The 16,633-nt window shown below is 38.3% G+C and overlaps 1 protein-coding gene across 2 annotated transcripts in view; it reads left to right on the forward strand.

Annotated features, from left to right (window-relative positions):
• The window catches only part of DOCK4 (dedicator of cytokinesis 4), a 468,861-nt gene that overhangs the window by 229,589 nt on the left and 222,639 nt on the right, over positions 1–16,633 (forward strand). The gene's annotated exons all lie outside the window — the stretch shown is intronic.

Here is a 16,633-nt window from a genome sequence, read left to right on the forward strand (position 1 = left end):
CCATTTCCTAACAGTGAACTGTGTCCATAGAGTTTAAAGGTGTTGGTTTATACAGCAAGGGCAAGATTTATGAGGTGTGGAAGTAATGATGGGAATACAGTTTCAAATCTACTTTATATACTGTTGCAGGAAATGAGTCAGTGAGTTAAAAGACCCTTTCCCCTTCCCAAATCAACACCAATAAAAAGGGAAGATAAAGGCCTGAAAAAAGGATCCACGTTACAGTGTAGCACTGACTTCAGAGATGTGAAAGATTCCTTAGAGATAATACCTGCTTACACATTGAAGTGTTTTAGAAAGCTTGGTTTCCAGGTAGTGTAATTCAACCAATGGCTTCGTAACATTGTCTGTGTCATGTATGGTCTCTGAAATATTTAATGAGCTGTATGGAGTGTAAAATGGAGAAAGGAGGTCACACTTTTGCTCATTCCTGTTCAGCTAAAGTTTTTGAGGAATGTACATTCCCCTTTGCCAGTAATTTTCAAATGGCATTGACATAAGATTAATATTAGCTTGTCTCTCAGTTTTGTCTTGTTATAAACATTTTGAGATTTTTTAAAACATTCCTTCAGGCTTTGACTGACAGAGTTCCTCCTCTTTTATTCCTGTTTACTTGATGAAAGTAGGAAAAAAATCTGGGTGCAGAATTTCCAAAACACTATTTCTGTGGTTCCTATGTTCCACCCAGGAGCTGGGCCTGTAATGTGACTGGGCTGTTTCTGTGCCTTACTCCCTCCTCCAGCCTCCAGGCTTCCCCTCTCTGCATCTTACCCCTTTTTCCCTCCACCCCTCTCCTCCTGCTTCCCCTCTCTAGTCTCCATTTCCCTCTGTGACACACCTGATATAGAATGACCTCGGAGAAATCAAGCCTGAATCTCTCTCCCCTGCTTCTACCTGATGAGTTTGGCCATGGGCTCTTAGCTCCCAAACTCACCATCTCTATGAAGTTGATTGGCAAAAGAATGAGGAAGAATGAAAATACATAATTACTAGGTGTTTGGAAGGATCTCAAATTTCTTAACTTTCTGAGGTTTCAGATGGTGGTGATTATTCTTTTAGGGAGTGTTCAAAACCTTGCTATGAGTAGCTTGGACTCATACTTACCTTTTGAAGAGGCCTTGGGATGCACAGATCTGAGAACAAGCTTGATTCTTGTCTCTGCAGTTGAATGCTGCTGCCCTGACCCTTTAACTTAACCTCTGTCTTGTTCTTCATCTTGAAACTGTTGACAAGTCTTGTTTCCTTCATTGCTTCTGGCAGGGCTGAGCATTGCAAAATAGTTGCATCTTCTCAGAAAAAGGTAGTGTAAAGCCAAAATACGATATTTGAGGCATTGTTGTATTTCTTCTTATGCCCAACAGCGAATGCAGTGTGAGATGTGTGGGTTATTTTTTTCTCGTTAACAGTTTTTCTCCTTTAAATATAACAGTATACTTTTTGTCATTTCTTGATTTGCATACATACAGAGATCATAAGTGCCTCTCACCTCCTTGAGTTATATTTGCAGGTTTACCACGTGGCAGGCCGTAAGATAAACTCTCCAGTGTGCTCTGGCATGTAATCTTAGAAACAATGAGGCAAATAACATCACTATCACCTATAAAAAGATGAGGTTTAGAGAGAGAAAGTAATGGATGTGTGAGTATTTTAAGATCAACTCATACTATTTTTTAAAGCTTCTTACTTTCAAAAATTTCAGATGTATTGGAAAGTAGAATAGTGTCATAAAGCTTCATAGACCCACCACCAGTGACAACAGTGATCAACTCAGGGCTGATCTTGTTTCAACTGCATATCTTTCCAGTCCTCCTCTTTGCTCCCAGCTTATATGGAGGCAAATCCCTGAGATCAAACTTTCATATGTAAATATTTCAGGGTACACCTATCTGTAAAAAAAAAAAAAGAAAAAAACTCTAAAAAAATTCTTGTCATTCAGTCACTAAGTCATGTCCGACTCTTTGCAACCACATTGACTGCAGCATGCCAGGCCTCACTGTCTTTCCCTGCTACCCCCCCAAATAAATATTCCCTTAACATCATCAAATATCTGTTTTTGGTCAGTATTCTGTTCTGCTATTGACCGATGATTATTGTTTTACAGATTCTAGATAAAAGGAATTTGTAATTCATGAGACCCAAATAAAGTCCACCCATTGTATTGTTGATAAGTTTCACGGGTCGCCTTTCATATGTAGTTTCCCTTTCCCTCTCTTTCTTTTAAATTCCTTGTAATTTATTTGCCAAAGAGACTGGATCATGATTTTCCTTTCTTTTTCAGCATTTGAAGTCCAATCCAAACAATGAAATTTAGTAGGCAAAAGATGGTATAATTCAGGGAATGCTGCTGCTGCTGCTGCTACGTTGCTTTAGTTGTGTCTGACTCCATGCAACCCGATAGACGGCAGCCCACCAGACTCCCCTGTCCCTGGGATTCTCCAGGCAAGAACACTGGAGTGGGTTGCCATTTCCTTCTCTGTTAGGGAATGCATTTGTTGGTAAATAGGATCATTAGTGCCGTAATTTACAAAAAGATAAAATGCAGTCTAAGTATAATTTTATGGCATTGTGCTGACCATTAACCATGGGAAATAACCTTGTCCAGGTACAGATGGAGGGGCCAACATGTACAAAGCCTGTAGAGGTTTGATTAGGAAAGAAATAAGTTTATTCCTTTCATAAGGCAGACAACTGGCTAGAATTTATTCATTTAACTTCTCTAAGAATCAAACAGCCAGCATTTTATTAAGCACATCTGCCAGAGTTTGTTTTAAATACTTTATATTATATGCCCTGATTGTATAGGTGAGGAACTCAGGCACAGTGAGGTCGGGAAACTGACCTGAGTTTACCAAACTGGTAAGAGGTGAAGCAGAGTGGCAGGCCAGCCACGTGGCCCCAAAGTCTGCCCTCTGAACACCACCCCATCGGCCTCGTCAAGGGCTTCTGGACATTTCCATCACTGAGCAAGATTTCATTAGCCAGAATGAGAGCTCCAGAGACTGGTAGCCCTAAATAATAAATTGTGGCAAGTTATTGGTAATGATAACACTGAAACTAATATAGGACCTCAGAAATATTCTATACTGTAGAAACTGTTTTTAAAATCAAGTCCTTTGTTGTGCAAAAGCTTTTAAGTTTCATTAGGTCCCATTTGTTTATTTTTGCTTTTATTTCCAATATTCTGGGAGGTGGGTCATAGAGGATCCTGCTGTGATTTATGTTGGAGAGTGTTTTGCCTATGTTCTCCTCTAGGAGTTTTATAGTTTCTGGTCTTACATTTAGATCTCTAATCCATTTTGATTTTATTTTTGTGTATGGTGTTAGAAAGTGTTCTAGTTTCATTCTTTTACAAGTGGTTGACCAGTTTTCCCAGCACCACTTGTTAAAGAGGTTGTCTTTTTTCCATCGTATATCCTTGCCTCCTTTGTCAAAGATAAGGTGTCCATAGGTACGTGGATTTATCTCTGGGCTTTCTATTCTGTTCCATTGATCTATATTTCTGTCTTTGTGCCAGTACCATACTGTCTTGATGACTGTGGCTTTGTAGTAGAGCCTGAAGTCAGGCAGGTTGATTCCTCCAGTTCCATTCTTCTTTCTCAAGATTACTTTGACTATTCGAGGTTTTTTTGTATTTCCATACAGATTGTGAAATTATTTGTTCTAGTTCTGTGAAGAATACCGTTGGTAGCTTGATAGGGATTGCATTGAATCTATAGACTGCTTTGGGTAGTACAGTCATTTTCACAATATTGATTCTTCCAATCCATGATCATGGTATATTTCTCCATGTAAGTAAACTTAAAAGTTTTTGCACAACAAAGGAAACTATAAGCAAGGTGAAAAGACAGCCTTCAGAATGGGAGAAAATAATAGCAAACGAAGCAACAGACAAAGGATTAATCTCAAAAATATACAAGCAACTCCTGCAGCTCAATTCCAGAAAAATAAATGACCCAATCAAAAAATGGGCCAAAGAACTAAACAGACATTTCTCCAAAGAAGACATACAGATGGCTAACAAACACATGAAAAGATGCTCAACATCACTCATTATCAGAGAAATGCAAATCAAAACCACAATGAGGTACCATTACACGCCAGTCAGGATGGCTGCTATCCAAAAGTCTACAAGCAATAAATGCTGGAGAGAGTGTGGAGAAAAGGGAACCCTCTTACACTGTTGGTGGGAATGCAAACTAGTACAGCTGCTATGGAGAACAGTGTGGAGATTCCTTAAAAAACTGGAAACAGAAGTGCCATATGACCCAGCAATCCCACTCCTGGGCATACACACTGAGGAAACCAGTTCTGAAAGAGACACATGCACCCCAGTGTTCATTGCAGCACTGTTTATAATAGCCAGGACATGGAAGCAACCTAGATGCCCGTCCGCAGACGAATGGATAAGAAAGCTGTAGTACATATACACAACGGAATATTACTCAGCCATTAAAAAGAATACATTTGAATCAGTTCTAATGAGATGGATGAAACTGGAGCCCATTATACAGAGTGGAGTAAGCCAGAAAGATAAAGACCAATACATATACTAATGCATATATATGGAATTTAGAAAGATAGTAGCAATAACCCTATATGCAAAACAGAAAAAGAGACACAGATGTACAGAACAGATTTTTGGACTCTGTGGGAGAAGGCAAGGGTGGAATGTCCTGAGAGAATAGCACTGAAACAAGTATACTATCAGGGGTGAAACAGATCACCAGCCCAGGTTCGATGCATGAGACGTGCTCAAGGCTGGTGCACTGGGAAGACCCAGAGGGATGGGATGGGGAGGGAGGCGGGTGGGAGGATCAGGATGGGGAACACGAAATCCTTGGTGGATTTACGTCAATGTATGACAAAAACCACTACAATATTTTAAATTAATTAGCCTCCAACTAATAAAAATAAATGAAAATAAATGAATAAAAGTGAGTCCTTCTCAAGATACTTGAAGAATAGCAACATAGCACTGACTCTTACCATGTACCAGTGATCAAAACGTTGAGTCAGTACTTGAAGATATCAAATGCAAAAGGAATCAGCACGTGAAGATTACTTCCTTCTACTTCACCATGTGCATCAATGAAGCACACAGTATTTCCTCAGTACCAGGAGGGGTATGTTCTCTGACAGAAACTTAGAACAATGTGTCATTGATGCTGTATGATATTTAGAAAGCCCCTTAGTATTTCCAAACAGTTTCTGCGTGAAGATGGCCTCTAGTGTTAAGCCTCTGATGCATGTTGCAGATGCCTCTTACTGTACCGGAAAGATTCAGACATATTCTAACAGCATCTTGCTAATGTACCCCTATCCCATGCTTATTTTCCAGTTTTCCCTCCTCATTTGTTTAATAACATCTGCCACAGTGGGTACAGCTACACACTGGACTCAGTTATAAGGAGAAATAACATACTTTTCTTGAATGAGTTTTTCCAAGTCTTTGACATAATTTCTCACCATAATTTCTTTTTTTTTTTTTTTAAGGTAATTTCTTAGTTTAAAAAAATATTTACTATATTAGGTTTTATAGGAGTAAAATGTTTTTAGAGCGCATCTATCTGGTTGAAAGTTTGTAACTTCTCCAGGCTGTAAGGTTATAGCTAGAAAAGTCAGGGAGTCAATTCCCTCGATAGCATCTGTAATTTTATTCAGTTCTATTCATTTCATTTAACTAACATGTATTGCTTACCATGTGCCAGACACTGTTCTAAGCTGTTTAAAAAATATTAACTTACGTATCCCTTGTAGCAACCCTATGAGGTAGGCACTATTAGTATAGTCTTTCCTTGGTATCTGTGGGGAATTGGTTCCAGGACACCCCTCAGGTACCAAAATCCACAGTTGCTCAAGTCCCTTAAATAAAATGACATAGTATTTGCATATAACCTTTGCACATCCTCCCATATACTCTTAATCATCTCTAGATTACTTAGAATGCCTAGTAAAATATAAATCCTGTCTAAATAGTTGCTTTTTTGGAAAACTTTCTGGAATTTTTTTTTTCCTGAACATTTTCTGTCTACAGTTGGTTGAATCTGCAGATGTATTGCCTATAGAAACAGAAGACTATATCCTCATTATTATCAATGGGGAAACTTATTAATCAGAGAGATTAATCATTTGCCAAAGGCCACACAGCTGGTATATACAGTGAGACCGTATTTTAACATGCTGTTTGATCAGGCATCTGTATCCTTAATAACTTTTCTATACCCATTCTCATCAACTTCAATGTTAATAGTATTCTGTTTGCTTCCTCAACCAATTTTTAAATCACCAGTATATAGCAAGGTGGGAGAAGGCAATGGCATCCCACTCTAGTACTCTTGCCTGGAAAATCCCATGGATAGAGGAGCCTGGTGGGCTGCAGTCCATGGGGTCACTAAGAGTCGGACATGACTGAGCGACTTCACTTTCACTTTTCACTTTCATGCATTGGAGAAGGAAATGGCAACCCACTCCATTGTTCTTGCCTGGAGGATCACAGGAACGGGGGAGCCTGGTGGGCTGCCGTCTATGGGGTCGCTTAGAGTCGGACACGACTGAAGCGACTTAGCAGCAGCAGCAGCAGCATATAGCAAGATGTCTGTTGAAGGTTTTTTTTGTGTGTGTGTGTGTGTTTTTAAGAAACTGAAGTGGAAGAAGCTTGAGCTTACTAAGAATTGACAGGAAGGATCCAGTAACATGGGAAAGGTTACACTCAGGGAATAGCAGAGGTCTGGATCAAGGTCCCTTAGGGGAGGTATCAGGAAACAGGCTTGAAATTGCAGGTGGGAAGACCAGTCAAGGAGCAGAGAAGGGGAGAAAGGGCAGAGTGTGGATATGCATAACCTGGGGTACAGGACTGGGAATATCAGGGAGAGGGGATTTGTGCAAAGATATCAAACCACAGCTTTGATATCACAGACAACTAAAATACCACAGTCAACTAAAATAAAGTGAGTATCACAATAAAGGAAGTCACCTGGATTTTTTGGTTTCCTAGTGCATATTAAAGTTATGTTTACACTATACTATAGTTTTTTAAGAGTACAGGAGTGTTATGCCTGGGAAAAAAAGGAATGTGCATATCTTAACTAAAAACACTTTATTGCTAAAAAATACTGACCATTGTCTGAGCCCTCCTCTTTTTTGCTGGTGGACTATCTTGCTTTGATTTTCATGGCTACTGATTGATCTGGATGGTGGTCAGTGAAGGCTTGATGGCTGTGGCAATTTCTTTAGCTAAGACAGAAGTGAAATTTGCTCTACCCATTGACTTTTTTTTATATGTTTGATCTCTCTGTAGTATGCAATGCTGTTTTATAGCCTTTTACCCACAGCAGAGCTTCTTTCCAAAATGGGAGTCAACCCTTTCAAACTCTGCCTTATCAATTATGTTTATATTATATTCTAGATCCTTTGTTGTCACTTCAACCATCTTCACAGCATCTTCACCGGAAGTAGATTTCATCTCAAGAAACCACTTTTGTTGCTCATCCTTAAGAAGCAACTTCTCATCCATTCAAGGTTTAAATGTGAGATTGTGGCAATTTAGTCACATCTTCAGGCTCCACTTCTAATTCCAGTTATCTTGCTGTTGCTACCACATGTACAATTACTATCTCCACTGAGGTTTTGAACTCCTCAAACTCACCCATAAGGATTAGATCAACTTCTTCCAAGCTCCTGTTGATGTTATTTGGACATCTTCCCGTGAAGCACAAGTGTTCTTAATGGCTTCTTGAATGATGAATCCTTTCAGAAGGCTTTCAGTTGACTTTGCCCATCTGAGCCACCAGGGAAGCCCTATTTACATATTAATATGTCAGTTAATCTACAACGGAGTGTAAGTTACATGGGTCAGTGAAAATGACATCGTCCTTTTGTTGACTATGTCCCATATAAGTTTTGCTACTTTGGTTACTGCTGTATTCTAAGTTTTAGGACTAATCTGTTACTGTATTTCATTCTTATCAGAGAATATATTTATTATGACCTAAATGCCACCAAGACTTCCCTGGTGGCTCAGATGGTGAAGAACTTGCCCTCAATGTAAAAGACCCAGGTTTGATCCCTGGGTTGGGAAGATCCCCTAGAGAAGGGAATGGCAACCCACTCCACTAATCTTGCCCACAGAATCCCGTGGACAGAGGAGCCTAGCAGGCTACAGTCCATGGGATTGCAGAGAGTTGGGCACAACTGAGCAACTAATATTCCTAGTGCTAAGTGCCGCCAATGGGTTCTCGGCTTATTATAGGTCTGCTTGTGTGTGCAAACTGCTGGTGTGGGCTTTTATTTGAGAAAATAGCAGTAGAGTAGTGCTTCTAAAAAAGTCTTGTTCTAGTGATTAAATGCAAAAAGTCTTTTAATAGTAATTAAGTTCAGATAAAGTTGACTTTCTTGCTGGTCCCTAACTCACTCACTTGACTAAAGTTGTGTTTTTTTCTACCATCACACAGTTGAACTCTCCATTTTCATTAATTGCTTCATTTCTGTATAAACTTTATATTCCCTAAAACTACCTTCTTTTTCAGTATACTCAAGTCTGTTATTTAAGAAAAAGTGGTGAATATTATTGGTGAGGCACAGATTTCTTTTATTTTTAATTGGAGGATAATTGCTTTACACTATGGTGTTGGTTTCTGCCATGTATCAACAGCCTAGATATAGATATGTCCCCATCCTCTTGAGCCTCCCTCCTACCTCCCACCCCACCCCTCTAGGTTGACACAGAGCACTGGTCTGACATCCCTGAGTCACATAGCACATTCCCCACTTGCTATCTCTTTTACATATGGTCACGTGTATGTTTCCATGCCACTGTCTCAATTTGTCCCACCCCTCTCCTTCCCCAACTGTGTCCACAAGTCTTCTCTATGTCTGCGTCTGCATTGCTGCCCTGAAAATAGGTTCATCAGTACTATCTTTCTAGATTATATATGTATATGTTAATGCATGATATTTGTTTTTCTCTTTCTGACTAATTTCATTCTGTTTAATAGGTTCTAGTTTCATCCACTTCACTAGAACTGACTCAAATGCTTTCCTTTTTATGGCTGAGTAGTATTCCATTATATATATGTGTGTGTGTGTGTGTGTGTATGTGTGTATATATATATATACATACACCATAACTTTATCCATTCATCTGTCGATGAACATTTAGGTTGCTTCCATGTCCTACCTTGCAGATTTTTTTTTACATGAGCCAATTCTGGACTATGAAATATATCTGAAATCCTTTCCATACTCAAGATGTATATCTTGTATCTTACAGGTACCATTCCATAGTACAGAAATGGTCAGACTCTGTAGTCAGAGGACCCTCCACTGTCGTTCAGTAGCTCCATCAGCCTGAGCAAATGAGTTCATGTCTCTTATGGCTGTAATTTGTCTGCTAAGTGAAGATAAGAATAGTACTTGTCTCATGGAATTGTTTTAGGATTACATGAGATAATGCATATACTTCTTAGTCTAATGCTTGACACTGGATCATTGGTAATTATAAGCTATGATGATGATGATTTAAAACAAAACAAAAAACTAGGAAATGCACTTTAACATAACCAGAAATGATATGTGGTATTTGGTCTTGAATTCTTAAAGGAGTCATATATTTTAAGGAATTATTATTAATCTTTAAGGTGTATGTTATTATAGTTGCATAAGATTTGGAGAGACTAGTAAACATGTGGAACAGCACCAGGGATATGCTTTGCTTTTAAATACTTTAGCAACAGGAAAAAAGAAAAAAAGAGGGAGAAGGAAGAAAGGGAGAAAGAAAAAGGAGAAGAAAGAAAGAAGGAACAAAGAGAAATAGGTGGAGCAATGTGGCAGAATTGAATGGTTGTAACTTTCCTGTGATATAAGATCTGTGGGTGCTTGGTTTACCTTTTGGCATATAGTGTGTATGATAATGCATTATCTCCTTAAAAGTATCAATTTTCTATGCATACAAGCAGTAAAACAATGAAGGCAGACCTTTTTCTCAGTTTCTTTGAAAGATGATAGATTTATTACTCTGATCTAGTCGCTAGCCCCATACATGGTTTGGATTCCATTCTGCTTGGAATAATATTCCTGGGTTCCTATAAATTGACAATAATATTTTTGATATTATATTTGGCAGAACTTAGCAGGAATGTTTTCTGAAGGTCTAGGACATTCAGTATTACAGTAAGAAATATATTATAGTAATATTGTCTTTAGAGTGTAAAGTCTGACTCATATATAAAATAAAATAGGCGACTTTTAGAAGATGAATGTTCTGTGAGAGGAAATACCTTATATGCTTAAGCAAAATCCTATATCTATATAAGGACCAGGTTCCCAGAAACTCTGAATTAATAGAGGTTTGTCCAAAACAACAAGGTCCTCCTGTTTAGCACAGGGAACTATATTCAGTATACTGTGATAAAGTGTAATGGAAAAGAATATGAAAAAGAATGTATGTATATATATACATATATTTATATGTGTATAACCTAGTCACTTTGCTTATACAGAGAAATTAACACATCATAAATCAATTATATTTCAATAAAATAAATTTTAAAAACAATAACAATAGAGGTTCATCCTCCCAAAGGTGAGGAATTTCTACATGTACATGACTGGCATGTTACCTCTCGCCACTTCCTGTTCATTCATGCACTGGTCTTACAGTCACAGAAGCAGCAGTGGGATGCCTGTGGCATGAGACCCTGCTGGAGACTCACAGGTGACTTCTGGAGCAGATGGCAGAAGGGATGCAGGGCACACATGAAGAAATTTATTTTGAGAAAGAGGAAGGTTGCTGCTTCTACTAATGTGGGAGGAAGGGAGGGCAGCGAAATGAGTTTCAGATGTTGAAATGGAAAAGAGGGCCTGGGTCTGTGGCCTTGACCTTTCATAAGAAAAGTGGAGGAACAAGATGAACTGCTGCTGGAGAGCAGAAAAGAGAATGAAAGGGAGTTCAGGGCTGAAAGTGAGTTGCACAAACGAGGTCAGTGGCCTTTGAGCAAAAATGTGATAGGAAGTGAGCTACTGATGAATAATGGAATCGCCGAGTTCAGGAAGGCCCCTGCAAGAGAGATGTCTGAAACTGGTGGTGAATCCTGGCTCCCGAGTTAGCTACCTTTTGACAGGTGTGCTCAGGAAGGAGCTGTCAGGTGGTAGAGCTGGAGTCTGACACATCATATTTAGAGAAATGTGAGAATGGGAATCTAGCATAATGAGAGAATTAAAAGAAATTATAACCATAACTTCCAGTTGGTCTCTTCAGAGGCTGACATGATCTATAAGCCTTTCATTTTTAAGAGGAAATTAAAGAACTCAGGCTTCTTTTGAAAAGACTTAGGTACTGGGAAATTTTTTCAAGGCCTTATAGCTTTTGGATAAAATAGTTATTTAGTCCACGCTTAGAAAAAAATGCTAATATTTTTGAGTCTATATTATAGTACATAACACAGTTAAGAGAGCACATGTGATTTTTTAATTCTTTGAGCACTGTGCTAGAATTTCTCATTTCATACCTCATTTACAACTTATTATAGTGTGATCACACAAATTCAGCGTCTATGTTTTTAGATAAATTAGGAGCATTTGTTGTTTGGAATGTAGAAAGATGGTTGGTGTAGATCTCTTTTTATAGTTTTATGTTATAAAATTAACTGGAAATTGTAACCTCTCCAAAGTAAAGCAATAATGGAGGGGAAAATTTCTGACTGGCCATGCATGCGGGGAGCATGACCGAGAACAGAAATAGAAGAAGGCATTCAGAGGTCCTCTTCGGATTGTGGCAACATCAACCATTCCATACGGCCCAGCGTGCTTCCTGCTGTGTCTAGACGCGCTGGCACAGATTTCTCTGTGGGTGTCTGTACATCACTGACCCCACAGTGACCTTCCCTCGGGCCTCCTGTTTAAAGGCATGAGTGCTTTCCACTCTCCCACATCTTTTCTATCATTTGACTCCTCCAGCAGGTGCACGAAAATTGAGATTGTTGTCACTTTGAAGTTAATCAGATTCTTTGGTCACATTATGTTGCATATACAAAAATATTGCTTTAGAGGTGTAGTGATGTTAATAGGAGAGATTTTCAGAAATGGACCAGGAGGAGGATGTAAATTAAAACAAAAGAAACAAATAACTATGTTCATGCTGCGAGAACACACAACATGGAAGTGATTCACTGATTTTCTCTGTAGCATTTTAAGAGCCATACAATTCCAGTTATTTTTTGAAATTGTAAATTATTATGTTATTATAAGAAAAAGTGACTGGAATTATAAGGGGTAAAAAACTGAAAACTCATTGAATAAGTGGATTTAGATTGACTTTATCATCCCCTTTAGCTCCAGACACTGTGCAGCCTATTTGTCTCATGGTACTTCGTGCAATGTTTTAGAAATTGATCAGATTTAACCCACATTCCTGTGTTTTAAAAGATTACCAGATTGGTGTTCTTTTCACCAGGATTCTGATCAGCTGTGTCTTTCCTCCTCTGCCCTGTGTCTGCTGCCTAGAGGGAATTCAGATTAATTTAGTTTCCCTTAATTTGCTACTAACTAAATCATGCTTACACAGAGCAACCCAACTTGCCAGGACTTCTTTGCTCTTCACTGACATTTGTTTTGTAAGTGATTCAACACCAACAAAAGAATTGTTCATGATATGGCCCTAGTTAGTTCCTTTTTTGAAGATAAGGCTACCCTCTTGTTATCTTTCTGTTCCCAGAACCTTGCAGAATGCCCTACACAGGCTGGGCATTGATACAGTTAATAGTAATTTACAAATCTCTCACTATTGTTGAGGCAAAGTATGAAAAGATCATGTCATTATTGTCTTTTTTTTTTTTTTTTTTTGCTGTTTTCCTTCATCTCCAGTGACGGTGTACTTCTTGATAAGAGAGAGAACTCAAGGTTGAGTGCATCAGAAAAGTCCATAGTTTGGTTTCATGCTCTCTTGGGTTAAGCAGAGGTATGCTCTTAGATATGTCTCTACAGGAGCAGGGAGCATCATTTGCAAAATCTGTTTTATAAAAAAAAAAAAAAGTAAATAAAAGCTGGCAGATAAATTTATAGACTATCCTCGACTTTCAGTGTTTCAGTAGGGTTTTTTGACTTTCCAGTGGTATGAAAGCAATGAACATTCACTGGAAACTGTACTTGGAATTTTGATCTTTCCCTGGGCTAGCCATGTGAGCTATAGAGCTACAGTACTCTGTTGAAGCTGAGTGGGTTTATCAGGATGTAACCCAATAAGCTGAGGAAAATCTGCGTAGCATCTTTTCCTAAGTACGTCCATTTGGAGATCCTTGACAAAAAAGCTAAACAGAGACTGAGTCTTTTTATTTCAGTTGAGCGTCAGAGATCACATGCTGTTGTTGCTGAGTCACTGATCTTCATTCATTCAGCGAACAATTACTGATCGAGCACTGTCCCCAGGCACTGATCTGGACTCTGGGGACACATCAATGAATAAAAAATTTTAAAATTCTTGCCCTCCCAAAACTTACATTTTGTTGATCTTCAAAAGACTATTAAGCTTTAAGTCAAGGGATATTTTTAAACACTAGAGTTTCTCTGTGTATGTAAGCAATATGCTGTTTTCATTTTACAAAAATATTTGTGGTGTCTAGAGCAGTGCTTCCTAAACTTCTCAGTGCATTTTCCAACTTATGAACACTATAGAGCTCTTCAGAAAATAATGTACTTATTCTCATACACATGAATATTTGCATTTCAATGCAGAGGCCTTGTAGTTTCCTGGTTAAAAAGAAAAAGCATTTGACCTTTAGAAAGTCCAATTGCATGCATCATCTAGTTAATAAATAGTATTGAATGATGAGTGTAGTTGATAATTTTTTTTGATTGAAGTATAGTTGATTTACAACATTGTATTAGTTTCAGATGTATAACAAATTGATTCCATTATACACATACATATGTTTTTCTCAGATTCTTTTCCATTACAGATTATTATACTTCCCTGTGCTATATAGCAAATCTTTATTATTTATCTATTTTTATATATAGTGGTATACATCTGTTAATCCTGTACTCCTAATTTATCCTTCCCCTATTCCCTATACCTTTCCCCTTTGGTGACCACCATAAGTTTTCATTTTTTAAAGTTATAATGAATATAAAGAATCTGTCAGTATCAGTAAGCTGTTGAAAGGGACATTTGATTTTGGTTTATTTCATTTTAAAATTTAGGACATATTTTTGAGATGATGGATGTATGAAAGATATTTTACTTACTGTTTTTGCAGGGCTTGAATTACTTGGATTTTTATTATTTATTCTGTTTTCATAAAGGTTTCCTTTACCTTTGCAAAGAACTGCATGCTTCAACCCAGAGTAGTTATAAAGAGCTCAGGTTTGCTTTACTTTCAAGATTCCTTATTACAGATACTTTCCCTAACAAAGAACGGTTGTTAGAAAGGTCAAAATAATTACTGTATATAAATCAAAGCAATTCCTCCTTCATGAAATGTCATAGATATAGTGTTTACCATAATCAAATTAATGAAAATTCCAAGAATAAGTATAAGACATTCTGCCTAAAAACAAGCTTTCTTATTTCACAGTCCCTGGTTCTGTTGACCAGATCGCATTATCACCTACTTTTAGTTACCTCTCAGGAGCTTTTTTCTAGTGAAATTCTTAATGAGTTCTCTAGAGATATACACAAGCATTTTCTTGAGTTGCTCAATTGAACAGTTTAACTCTTTCTAAGGATTTTACTTGAATTCAACAATGGGATTTTTAGAACATCAACTTTTTAGAACTTATTGCCATTATGGATTTCCTCAAATCAACAGTTGATCCAAATCTTTTCTTTCATTCATTGGTCTATCAGCAGGTGGTCTGTACATCACTTATTTGTAACTTTAAACCACATTCCTTTTTTGAGTTTTACCTTCCTAAAAAGAGTTCTGATTCAACTAGCTTTATACTCTGAAAGAAAAAAACAAAACATGAAATGGTTTTAAGTCATTCTAAGTAGTAAGGAAGAATCAGCTTGATGTTCAGCATTGGCTATAGAGTTGACTATACTTTAAAAAATTATCTTCTCTTTCATTGTTCAACTAAAGCAAAATCCTTTATTGTCCTAACAAAGCATCCCTTTAGTTGACTGCTTAGTCCTTCAGCTTTAAATATTTGTCAAGTGAATCTGGGTTTGGACAGTAATATTGAAAAAGAAAACTCAGAATCTGTCTGCTCTTTAAGTAAACTACTGTGGAAATCCTGGTATCAACGATCCTTCTTGTTTCATTTCCCTCTAGTTAGCAGAAGAGCTCATGACCCTTGTGTTGCTTTACTTTTAAAATTAGAAAACATATTAATAGCTTTATCTAGGAAGACTTGCTTGAGGAGTTGCTTTTATTTATTGACAAGGAAGCACTTTGTTTGCATCCGTCATATGTTGGGAGACAAAGGGGAGAAGCCATTGACCTGAACATATCAGGCATGTGTTGCCTGTTTCCAAAGGACAGTCAGCAATTCTGACTCATTAGAGCTTAAGCATTTGGGTCACAACTGTGGCTGTTAACTGTGACTGTGCTTTTAAACATTCAAGAGCTTTTAGATCCATAGTCCAGTAAGTCAGGAACCCCAGGCTGGGACCTGGACTTTCTACAGCTCCCCAGGGGAATGTTGTGCACACCCACGTTAGGAGATGGCCTGGATGACAGTCCCTTCTTCTGTGCCATGGTGAACACTGAAACTCTTAGTCCAGTGGCCACCCCAGGGCAGCTAGCGCACTTTCCCCTCACTTTCCTAGAGTATCTTACCTGACCAGTGGCAGAACCAGCTACCGGTACTGTGACTATTTAGAATGCTCCTTGGGTTGTCCTTTGCCACTTGTCCTAGGAAAGAACACAGTAACAGTTCCCTGCGCAGGTTGTTGGAAGCAGCTTACAATGTTAGTCAATCAGAAAGCATTTGAGAAAATGCAGGAGAAACAGTGAAACAGAAGCACTGAGATCAACATCTATTGTATACTATGGTGTTTTGGGGAGAGGCCCTAAAGTCAGCTCAGCAGAGCCTTTTTCCTTCCTCTTCTCCTTCCATCTTCTTGCTCTGAATGCTTCTTCCTTGGCTCTTGGCGCATCTCCCTGCATGACTACTCAATGTACAATAAATAGTAATTGTCCTCACACACAGCATAGTTACATTTAAGACAAGGAACTTGGTTCTTTCAGAGATGCTACATGGGGTATTTTTTTGGTACAGCTGTTTTATAAAATATGCATGCCTGTGTGCTAAGTTGCTTCAGTTGTATCTGACTCTGTGTGATCCCATGGACTGTAGCCTGGCAGGCTCCTCTGTCCATGGGATTCTCCAGGCAAGAATACTGGAGTGTGTTGCTGTGACCTGCTCCGGGGCTCTTCCCGACCCAGGGATGACACCTGTGTCTCCTGCATTGCAGGTGAATTCTTTACTGCTGAGCCACCAGGGAAGCCCTCTATCAAGTATAAGCACAAAAGAACCAGATAGTTGTTTTTCCAGTTTGTGTACCAGAACACGACCATCCAAGTGTTTTCTCTCTTTTGTTACTGTTGCTTTTGGAGAACATAAATTTATTTCTGTGTTTTAACTGTCCAAAATGATTTTGAAAGTATTCTTTGCAATTTTTGTGGATTAGTCAGAC

This window comes from Muntiacus reevesi, chromosome 6 (genome assembly GCF_963930625.1).
Source record: "Muntiacus reevesi chromosome 6, mMunRee1.1, whole genome shotgun sequence".
Lineage (NCBI taxonomy): Eukaryota > Metazoa > Chordata > Mammalia > Artiodactyla > Cervidae > Muntiacus > Muntiacus reevesi.